Source organism: Phascolarctos cinereus, unplaced genomic scaffold (genome assembly GCF_003287225.1).
Source record: "Phascolarctos cinereus isolate Bilbo 61053 unplaced genomic scaffold, phaCin_HiC Scaffold_4;HRSCAF=312, whole genome shotgun sequence".
Classification (NCBI taxonomy): domain Eukaryota; kingdom Metazoa; phylum Chordata; class Mammalia; order Diprotodontia; family Phascolarctidae; genus Phascolarctos; species Phascolarctos cinereus.
Genome location: NW_027555847.1, coordinates 343286207 through 343297973, shown reverse-complemented (window position 1 = coordinate 343297973; position 11767 = coordinate 343286207).

The following is an 11767-nucleotide window of genomic DNA, read 5'->3' as shown; positions in this document are numbered from 1 at the left end:
AAAAGGAACAGGGCAAGTACTCTTGAATCAATGACACACATCTGTTAAGATGGCTATAGTTGGTGTTACAGAATCTTTGTGTTCTGTGTAAAATTAAAAGGAAAAACATCTTTTTGATATTAGATATATTTATGTCGAACAAAAGCAGTTTGGTTTGATTGAGCCAAGCAAATTAAAATGGCAGAAATCAGCATCTCTAACAAAATGTACTGTTTACTCATTATGGCTGTAAATCATCCAGGTTGTCAAACTCTAACTGTAATTGCATGGAACACAAACAAATATCCACCACCTCATAAACATAATCCCAGAATAGAATGGCTATGATAAATCAGAATTGCATGAATAAATGATAAACTTAAGGTCATGTGGTGACAGACATAAAGAGCATCAGACTGACTAGTAATAACTAGTACTGAAAGTTGGGTTCAGTAGGAGAGGACTGCTATCTATTATGTCAGGAAAGGGAAAAGATAATTCTTTTTAAAAAAAAGTTATATGGGATAAGGGTCAGTCATATACTATCTTCCCAGGAAGCCTAGAAAATCCTGAGTTGTCTAGAAGGGGTTAGATAGTTATGATATGTCTGCAAGACATGTTTAGAGTTGATACCCTTGATCTTGTCATCAAGTCAAGGCTAAAGGCATTTATTAAATGCCTTCTATGTAAAGAGCTCTGTGCTAAGCACTGGGCATACAAATGAAGGCAAATAAACAAACAAAAACAGTTCTTACTCTCAAGGAACTCACAGCTTAATAGGGGAGATAACATTTAAGCAACTATATATAAAGAAGATATATACAGGCTAAATGGAGATTATCTTAGGGGAAGGCAGTAAGATTAAGGAGGACCAGGAAAGGCTTCTCCTATAAGGTAGGTCTTAGTTGGGACTTGAAGAAAGCCAGGGATGCCAGGAGGCAGATATGAGAAGAGAGAATATTCTAGTCATTGGGATACAGACAAGTATAATACTTAGATCTGAAAAATGGAGTGTTGTATAGGCGGAAGAGCAAGGAGACTAGTGTCACTGGATGTTAGTGGGTACTGTGGAGGTTGTGTGGTAAGGTATAAGAAAATTGGTTCTGAAGGGCATTTTAAGTCAAACAGATAATTTATATTTTATCCTGAAAACAATAGAGAGCCCCTCCTAGAGCCTCTTTATTTATTAAAAAGGGAGTGACAGTCAGATTTTCACTTTAGGAAGATAAATTTGAAAGTAGGGTGGAGAATGGACTGGAGGGTCAAGAGTCTTGAAAAGCAGGGAGACCTACCATCAGGCTATTTCAATAACCCATGTATGAGGTGATGACGGACTGTACCAGAGTGGTGACAAAAGAAAAAGAGATACAAAAAAAGGTGTTAGAAAGATAGGAAAGAAAGGATTTGGAAACTGACACACGTTCACAAACTCCATAGTTCCTTTACCTAATAATTTTAGTATTTCATCTTTGCTTACCTATTGAACTTTAATAATGTTCTTCATCCTCATCATGACCTCAGTTCCTTCCACCCTTGTTTTATTTCCCAGATTACTCCCATCCAATCTAATCCCATAAACATTTATTAAGTGCTTACTATGTGCCAGGCATTATGCCAAGCACTGGGAATACAAATGAATGAAAACAAAGACAGTCCTGTCCACAAGGAGTTTACAACACAAACGTGGAGGCAACACACAAAAGGAGGCAGGAAATAGGGCAGATGGGACACAAGAGGGTGCCTGGCAATGGGTCTTCTTGTGTCATGGAGTTGAAACTAGGCAAGGCAGCACTGAAGAAGCAAAGTGGAATGAGCCGAGAGTCTAGTTTCTGCCCTCTATAAAGGACAGTATTGGGAGGAGTTTATTATTCTGCCCTCCAGCCCTCCAGTCAGAGGAGAGAAGAGGTTGAAGGAGATGATATTAGTCAAGGCCAGAGTTAGCAGCATAGTGATGAGTTTAGAAGTGATGAGCTTATCCTGGGAGAAACATCTGGCTGGAATTCAAACAGGACAAGGTAGCAGAAGCATTTTCTAGTTTCCTTCCTTCCCTATAACAACCTAACTCTCTACTAACTTCTACCCTAGAAATCCTTGTTCCCTTGTCCTATCACCAATGATACCTTTTTAAACGTCAACCCTAAATTGCTGCCACTGTCTGCCACCTTCATTTCTATATATGTGGCATTAAATGTAACTAGAGGAGAATACAGATGTATACTAATTGGGCCCACTATGAATTTGTTATCTAATTTCAACAGGTTCTCACTATAGCAAGGAAAATATTCTCTTCCTTCTGAATTACTACCCTACAATTCACTGAAGTTGTTCCAATCCTTCTCGTTTCTCCTCAATCCTCATGTTGCATCTCCTCCCCCCCTTCCTTCATTGAAGACCTCACTTCACACTTTACTAAAAAAAAAGGCAATTTGCCAAGAGCTCTTCCTTTTCCCCTTCTCATTTCACATCATTCAGACACCTACCCCCACTCCTTCAATCTAGACTCATATAAAGAGCTAGTTCCTGTACAAAGCAAACCTCTCTGATTATCCTTCATTCCATTCTCTAACATCTTTACCATCAATTTGCCTCCACTATCATCGACATTTTCTCTCTAATCTTCAATGTCTGCCTTTTTCTAGCTCCTTTCCTGTTATTTACAAACACATAAATATCTTTCCTTGATGCTTAAACAGTCCTTATTATATCCTATTATCTCGACTCACTATTATTTTCTTAAATATCTCTTACTTCCAGAACTAAACTCCTTGAGAAAGCTGTCCACACCAGATGCTTCCATTTTCATTTCTCTAAATCTCTTCTAAGGACATTATAATCTATTTGGCTTTTAACCCAATCATTTAGTTTAAACTGTACTCTTCAAAGTTATCAGTGATCTTTCAATTGTCAAGTTAAATGATTTTTTTTTCTCAAACTTGATCCTTCTTGATCCATTCGAAGCATTTGACACTGTTGAGCACAGCTTCTTGAATACTTTTTTCCTCTCTAGATTTTCAGTGACACTGCTCTTCCTTGATTCTGCTCTTCTCTGTTCAACAGCTCTTTTTCATTTCCCTTTGCTGGTTCTTCATCCAAGTCAGGCCCATTAACTGTGGATAACCTCCAAGGCTCTGTCCTTGGCCCTCTGCACTTTTCACTCATTCAATCATTCAATGAACTCTTTCACTTGGTGATCTTATCAATTCCCATGGGTTTGATTATATATTTTTTTTTGTGCTGGTGATTCTGAGATCAGTAGAGTTCTAACCTTTCTTCTCAGTCCTTCATCACTAGCTGCCTTTGGGACATCTTTAATTGGATATGTCATACACACCACAGACTAAAGATATCTAAAATAGTTCTTTGGCAGTGGATTGTCAATCCCTCATCATCTTTGTAATAGACTGCTGGTAGGTCTCCCAACTTCAAGTCTTTCTACCCCTAGTCCATCTTCCACTTTGCTTTAAAACTGACCTTTCTAAAGTAGAAATCTGACCATGTCACCCCTCCCTTTTAATAAATAGGGAGACTTTAATGACTTTATTGATTCCAGGATGAATATTGTATCCTCTGTTTGGCTTTTAAAGCCCTTCAGAAAAAGTCTTCTTACACTTTAACCCACTGTCTCTATGTACTCTGGTATCCAGTGAAATTGGTCTCTTTGCTATTCTTCCCATATCTTATCTTTTCCCCTAAACCTCCTCTTCTAAAGTCCCCTATTATTGTCAGGATCTCCACCATCATCCCAGTTATCAGTCTCACAACCTTGGTGTCATCTTCAATTCTTGATTGTCATTCACTCCATATATTTAATCCATTGTCAAATATTTTCTATTCTCATAGCACTTCCTGTATATGTCCCCTTCTCAGATGACCATCATCATAATACAGGCTTTCATAACTTCTTCCCTATACTACTTCAACTACTAGTGGTACTTCTAACTAGTTTTTTAATACTTCTAGTACTTGTGTTCAAGTTCAAACCTAGAATAATCCGTTCTCCACTTAGCTGCAAAGTTTGTTTTTCTGAAGTGTAAATCTGTCCAGGTCACTTTTCTGCTCATTGAGCTCCAGTGGATACCTATTCTTACAGGAGTGAACATAAAATCTTCTGTTTGATATTGAAAGCTCCTAATAACTTGGCTCCTTCTCATCTTTTTAATCTTCTCACACTTTTCTCCCTTTCACAGACTCTGTCTTCCAGCAACACTGGCCTACTCGTAGTTTCTTAAACAGAAAGCTGTATCTCCAATTTCTGTACCTTTTTACTGGCTGTACCCCTGGCCTAGAATGCCCTACTTCTATACCACTTTTGATTTCCTTTGAAACTGAGTTTAAATCACACCTTTTGTTAGAGGCCTTTTCTGCTCCTCCTAGATAATAATGCCCCCCCATTCCAATTACCATCCATCGACTCTGTGTATATCTTGAGTGTTCCTCATTATTTATGTGTTTTCTTCTCTAGTAAGCTCCTCAAACATAGAGTCTGGGTTTTTGCCTTTCTTTGTATGGATAGTGCTTAAAAACAGACCTTGGCACATGGTAAGTACTTAATAAATCCTTGTTGATTTTTGATTTATCGAGAGGTTGGAGAGTTAAGAGATCACAGTTGTTAAAGTGACTTTAAAGCTAAGGTCAGACCATGCCACACCCTTACTCAATAAACCCCTTTGTTTTCCTATCACCTCCAGGATCAAATGTAAAACCCTTGGTTTGGTATTCAAAGTCCTTCATAATCTGGTACTCCCCTACCTTCCCAGTTTTTTGTAGTTTACCCTTGCCCCACCCCTCCTCCCTCCACCATGTATTCTGCAATCTAGTAATACTGGCCTTGTTATACCTTGAATAAGATATTTCATCTCCAGACCCTAGGCAATTTCACTGGCTGTCCTTGGAGTCTTTCTCTCCTCATTGAAACCTGCTGGCTTTCCTGGCATCCATCAAGTCCCAGCTAAAACTTTACATTCTACAGGAAAACTCGCCTGATCCCCCTTAATTCTAGTGCCTTCCCTCTGGTGATTATATCCAATTTAACTTGTATATAGCTTGTTTGTACATAGTTGTTTGTTAACTCCTTCAATAGACTGTGAGCTTCTTGAAAGCAGGAACTGTCTTTTGCCTTTCTTTGTATGCCCAGTGCTTAGCATAGTATTTGGCACATAAGAAGATGCTTAATAAATGCTAGCTAATTGACTCACTGACATCATTCATGAAAATGAGATTCTCCTGAGGTGAATTCCTCTTTCCAACCTCCCCACTTTTGCTTGCAGGGGTAAGGAACCTATGGCCTTGAGGCCACACATAGCCCTCTAGGTCTTCAAGTGTGGCCCTTTGCCAATAAATTTGTTCTGTGAAGTTTGGACTCAGGCAAAGGACCATACTTTTGGAGGTGCAGGTTCCCCACTTCTGTGGCTTAGGCTGTTTCCCAGGTTACAATTCTGGGAGCCCTCTCCTCTGGCTACTTAAACCTCACTAACATTCAGGGCTATCTAAAGCTTTTGCTAATGCTTCCTCTGTCATTGGAACTCTCACTGTCCTTGTCACCTACATCACTTTGCTTATTGTGTACTATTGTACTACTGTTGCTTGCTCTCTTAAATGTTCCAGGAGTTTTAGTTTTCTTCCCCTGATTATAAATACCTTGAAGGCAGGAATCATGCATAACACTTTCTCTTATATTTACTGCTTTGGAATATGGCAAACAGCATTGAATTGACTGGCAATTAAAAAAAAATTCATTAAAATAATGATAATTTTATAAAAATGATTTTTTTTTCTTATGAGAAGCAGTGAGATATACTCATCATAATGGATAAAAAGCAGAAGTGATAGCTAGGGAGATGCAGGTTCAAGTTCTGTTTCTGCCATTTACTTCAGTCAAGTAACTTAACAACTCAGGGTCCAGGAAATTCTCTAAAACTAAATTGTGGAGAAGGTGCAGGGCACCATTGGAAGAGGAAGTTTCTCACCAGAAGCACCCTGTAATGATGAAATTATAGATCTGTCCCATCCTTCCCTTTCTTTCCCTCCTCCCCACCCCAAAAAATGAACACAAGAAGAACTTTCTCTTAAAATGTGAGCATTCTAATTTTTTCAGATGGAACTAAGAGCTTTTAAATTTATTTTTTAAACTTTGAGTGCGATACAATTTCTAGAATCTTAAAGAAGGCCACGAAAAAAGTTCTTAAGCTTTTGGATGCACAAAAGCTCCTGGGGAAAATCTCAATGAGTTAAATTTAAATGAGTTAGAATCACATGGATTACATTCCCATTGAAATATATATGTGGGCTAATACCTGGTAAAAATGTCTTCCAGGTTTTGCCAATCCCAAAATGCTTCAAAAATAGTTCAAGATGCTTTGGCAAGATCCTAGCACCATAGAACTGTCCCCATCCTTCATTGTGGCACATCCATTGTGCCTGCATTTTATTCCTCACATGTGGTCTTTGTTCATAGTCAATGTACTAAGTACAATAAACCTGTCTCAGTGGCCACCAGAGTGCTCATAAATTCTCTATATGCCTCTCTTGTACTTTTAAGATCCCATTTTTCATGATTAAGTGAAGGATGCATATGAAGGGCAGAGTTTTTAGTGCTGATATAGAATAAAATCCTTCTGTGTAAATGAGGAACTTTCAGATGGTCCCCAAACTATTATTGTTTGAAAAGAGTCTAATAAACACATTCATAGACACCATATCTTCCTAGAGGAAGCAAATGACTATGAAACGGTGTAAAAGCATCTAGTGAGAGTGTCAGGCTTGGGTTCCTATTCCAGTATTCCCAACAGGTGGTCATGTCATACAAACCATATGGCAGAAAAGCTCTACTACTATCAATTCTACCCAAGGTAATGTAACTTTGAACCCACTGGGAATAAATGTTGGCATTATAACCATCTTCTCAGTTTCTTCTTATAAGACAACATGTGGTGGAACTTGAGTGAATTACTTTAAACAGGCTGATAAAAGTAAAATTTGTGCTCATGCAGAGTATTATATTTCGTATTTGAACAAAACATTTTTTCAAATCCAGTCTCAAAGGACTTTATTTTCCTACGTAGGATAGAGGTGAGTATAGCAATTGGAGAAAACACATATTCTTGACACCTATCTTATGAATGTATCTAATTAAGGAATGCAGATGAAATATGACTTGAAATAAGAAAAATATTTTGTATTCCACTATGGCAATGAATTTACCATATCTCTGCATTATATATACACATACCTGCACACCTACATATATACGTACATACGATGTTTGTTGCATATGCTTATTTATTTTTCATCAACTTCATTATCCAAAATATCCATGCTCTTTCTCCTATCAAGTCATCTCTTACAATAAAGGATAAAAATTAAAGAGAGTAAAATTAGTTCATCATAAATTAAATAATAAATTAACCAAGACTGACAATATATGCAATTAAAACCTGAATTAGGATGGTGAATGTCAGACAGTCAAAAAGCAAAAAGTAAGTCAAGACAGAATATTATGACAGTGTGCCATGCATTGTGCTACCGTCTGGGAATTAAGAGGAAAGGCAAAATCATGGTCCCTGAACTCAAGAAGCTCACATTCCAGTGGGGGAATGACATTTTGAAAAGCAGTTAAATACAAGATATATAGGTATTGTTGGTTAGTTATTGTCAGTTGTGTTCAACTCTTCATGACCCTACTTGGTGTTTTCCTGACAGAAACACTGGGGTGGTCTGTTATTTCCTTCTTCCAATCATTTTACAGATAAGGAACTGAGATAAACAGGGTTAAGTGATTTGCCCAGGGTCACACAACTAGTGTCTCAGGCCAGATTGAGCTCAGGCCTTCCTGATTCCAGGTCTGGAGCTTTATTCACTGTGCCACCTAGCTGCCCTTATGTAAGTGTTAGGTAAGAAGTAATCCTAGAGTAGAGTAGGCAATAGTTGTTGGGAGGACTGGGAAAAGCATCCTGAAGAAAATAGGCTTGAAAGTGAGTCTTGAGTAAAGCTAGGGAAAAATAGAAGCTGGGGTGAGAAGGAAAAGTATTCCAGGTAAGGAGGAGGACCTATATGAAGGAATAGAAATAGAGATGGAATTTCATATTTATAATCAATACCTATGTAATTGCTCCCCTTCAGTTTGACTCTTCTCATCATTTAATTAAAGTCTTTTCAAAGTCACCAGTGAGCTCTTACTAGCCAAATTAATGACTTTTCTCCTCAATATTCATTCTTTTTTTAACCTTTCTGAGGCCTTTGAATACACACACACATACATACATAAATACACACACAACACACACATTATATATATGCATACACACATACATATGTGTGTATGTGCATATGAATTAAAAAAAAAGTCTTCTACATATTATCTCCTTTAGCATTTTATGACATTGCTCTTTCCTGGATTACACCTTCTTAGTCTCCTTTACTGAATTTTCTTGTAACACCCCAGTTAGTGGGTGTCCCCAAGGCTCTGTCCTAGATTTTCTTTTTTTTCTTACTCTGTAATAACTCATTTGATGATCTTATCAGCTCCCATGGGTTCAAGTCAACAATTAATTAAATGCCTACTATGTTCTAGGCACTGTCCCAGGCACTGGGGAAACAAAGAAAGGCAAAAAATAATTCCTGCCCTCAAGAAGCTCATAATCTAATGGGAAGAGACAACATATATACAATTATGCACAAGCAAGATATATGCAAGATAAATCAAAGATAATCACAGAGGAAAGGCACTAGTATTAATGAGAACTGGAGCAGTCTTCTTGACAAGATGGAACTGGCTGAGATTTGAAAGAAGCTAGGGAAGCAAAGCAACCGAAGTGAGAAAGAAGAAAATTCTAGATATGGTGGACATGCACAAGAGTGAAAATGCATAAAGTTGGGAGATAGAATATCATATTCAAAGGAGTACAAGAGCACCAGTTTCAATGGATGACTATGTATGTGGGTGGTGGGGAAGCAGATAAAAGATAAGAAGACTGTAATTGAAGAAAGAGGGAAGAATATGAAGGGCTTTAAAAGCCAAACATAGGATTTTATATTTGATCTTGGAAGTAATAGGGAGCCATTACTTTGGGTTTATTAAAAAGGGAAGTGACATGATCAGAGCTGTGCTTTAGGAAGAGCACTTTGATAATGGAATGGAGAATGGGCTGGAACGGAGAAAGACTTGAAAACCAGAAGATTATTGCAATGGTCTAGCTGTGAGTCAATGAGTGTCTGCTCCCTGGTGATGGCAGTGTCAGAGGAGAGAAAAGGGCTCATAGGGAGATGTTTTGAAGATAGAAGCTACTTATCATGGCCCCATATTGGTATAGATGGCTGATAAGGATTGAGGATTCCGGGATCACAACTAGGTTTCTAGCCTAGGTGACTAGGAGGATAGTGGTGCTCTTGACAGTTAGAGAGAAGTTAGGCAGAAGGCAAATTTTGAGGAGAAAGATAATTATCTTCTCTATTCACAACATTCCTATATCCATCTATCTTATGCTAACCCATCTCCTGAGTTCCAATCTCATATCCCAGTTGCCTGTTGGACATCTAAACTTAATCCTCCAAATCCTCAATTATCACTTTTAGCCTCACCAAAGCTTTAATATACATGCCCTTCTTGCTTCTCCCATAGCCACTCCTTTTTCAGGTCCTTATCACTTCATGCTTAGACTACTACAATAACCTTTTGATCAGTCTCCTTGTCTCATCTTCGTCCACTCCAATTCATCCTCTACTTAGTTGTTGAAGTGATTTTCCAAAAGTGTGGCTTTGACCATAACATCCTCCCTCCCACTCAATAAAATTCAGTAGCTCTCTTTTACCTCCAGGATCAAGTATAAAATTATTTGTTTGGCATTAAAAGCCTTTCATAATTGCCACCTTCCTAACTTTCCAGTCTTCTTGCACTTTATTCCCTTTTCCATTCTTTGTGATTGAGAAACAATGACTTCATTGCTCTTTATTGTGCATGACACTTCATCTTTGGACTTGATGCCTTTTCATAAGCTGCTTTCCATCTCCTGAATGCCCTACCCTCTCAGCTTCACTCCCAGGTTTCCCTGTCTCCTTTAAAACTCAGCTTAAATACTACATTTAGCAGATTTCCTGGTTTCTCTTTTACTTCAGTAAATATCTTTGTCCTGGGTGAAGTTCTTTATAATCTAATTTTCCTTATTTACTACCTATATAGGTGTGTGTATGTATGTATACAGGTATACACCCATATGCATATACACATTATACATATACATGTATGTGTATATATAAATATATACATATGCATATATGCGCATGTATACACACAGTCACATATATATCCTATGATGTTGTTTACTGATGTTAAAAAAAAACAGGTGTTACTTTGGATCAATTCAGTTTTCATATATGGTATGACCTTCACTTAGTTATACTTGGCAGTGTTCTAATAAAGAATTTAATTTAAAAACACATTTTGCGGACAGCTAGGTGGTGCAATGGATAGAATACTGGCCCTGGAGTCAGGAGGACCTGAGTTCAAATCTGGTCTCAGACCAGACACTTGGCATTTACTAGCTGTGTGACCCAGGGCAAGTCACTTAACCCCAACTGCCTGGCAAAAACAAAGACAAACAAACAAACAAAAAACCAACAAAAACACATTTTGAAGTCTGAGATAAATATAACAAGATAGTTTTTTATTTGAACATTTCCATACAAGCATTGATATTGAGATAGAAATGTTCTTTAACTGGAAAGAAGAGCCATTTTTTTTCCTAAAGCATATGAGGAAAAACAATTAATTACTAAAATGTCTAGTAAAAGAGTGAGGGTAGATAAAAATAAAGGACCCCGCAGCTAGGCAGGATGATCTTTTGATGTCCTTTCCAGCTTTGTTGATTCCATGTCTCTCATAAGGAAAAAATAAAATAAAAATGTTCTCAATAAGCTTTTTCTACAGGCATTTCTTCTGCTTTATCCTTTAGGTGAGATTATTGGAGGGAAAGGCAGTGTGGTTTAGTGGGGAGAATTCTGGTTTGGAGTCACGAAATCTGGGTTCAAATCTCACTTGCAAAACATATTAGCTGCAACCATGGGCAAAAAATTTAACCCTTCTATGTTTAAGCTTCCTGAAAGCTAGAAAATGTTTCATAAAAGATGGGGAAACTACCATTTGTGATGCTGATCTCTCTAGATTTCTGTGAGGCAAGTGATCTGTATATCTTAAAGAGGAGCATAAACATGAGTTTTCATTTTGTTAGTGTTGAAGAGAAAACCTCAGAAGCTGAGAGACTGTGTCATGGTGTAAAAAGAAATTAATATAATACCCAAACAGCAAGTTCTTACATATAAAAATCAGGTAGTTCACAGTGCTGAATTTTCAGTAGATCCGTTTTTCTTTCTTTTTCTACGCAGGGATTGAGGGAAATGGTGAGTTGAATATGAGATATTTTCAATGAATGTTATTTTAAAAAATGTGTTTCCTCAAGTAAAACAAACTCAATATAGTTATCTGCACCAAAATAAATGAATAAAACATGTTCAAAATCACTGGTAATCAGAAACATACAAATTCAAACAATTTTGTGGTATCATTTTACCGTACCACTAAAGTTAGTAAAAAGGGTATTAGACTTTAAAACTCAATCCTGGAGGGGTGGTGAGGAGACCAGCCTCTTAATATACCTGGTGTCTCTCCCATTACAATGTAAGCTCCTTGAGAGCAGGGATTATTTCATTATTTTGTCTTTATATATCCGGTATCCTATACAACATTTAGTAGTAAGAGTTTAACAAATACTTGCTGATGGATTTATTGGAAGACCAT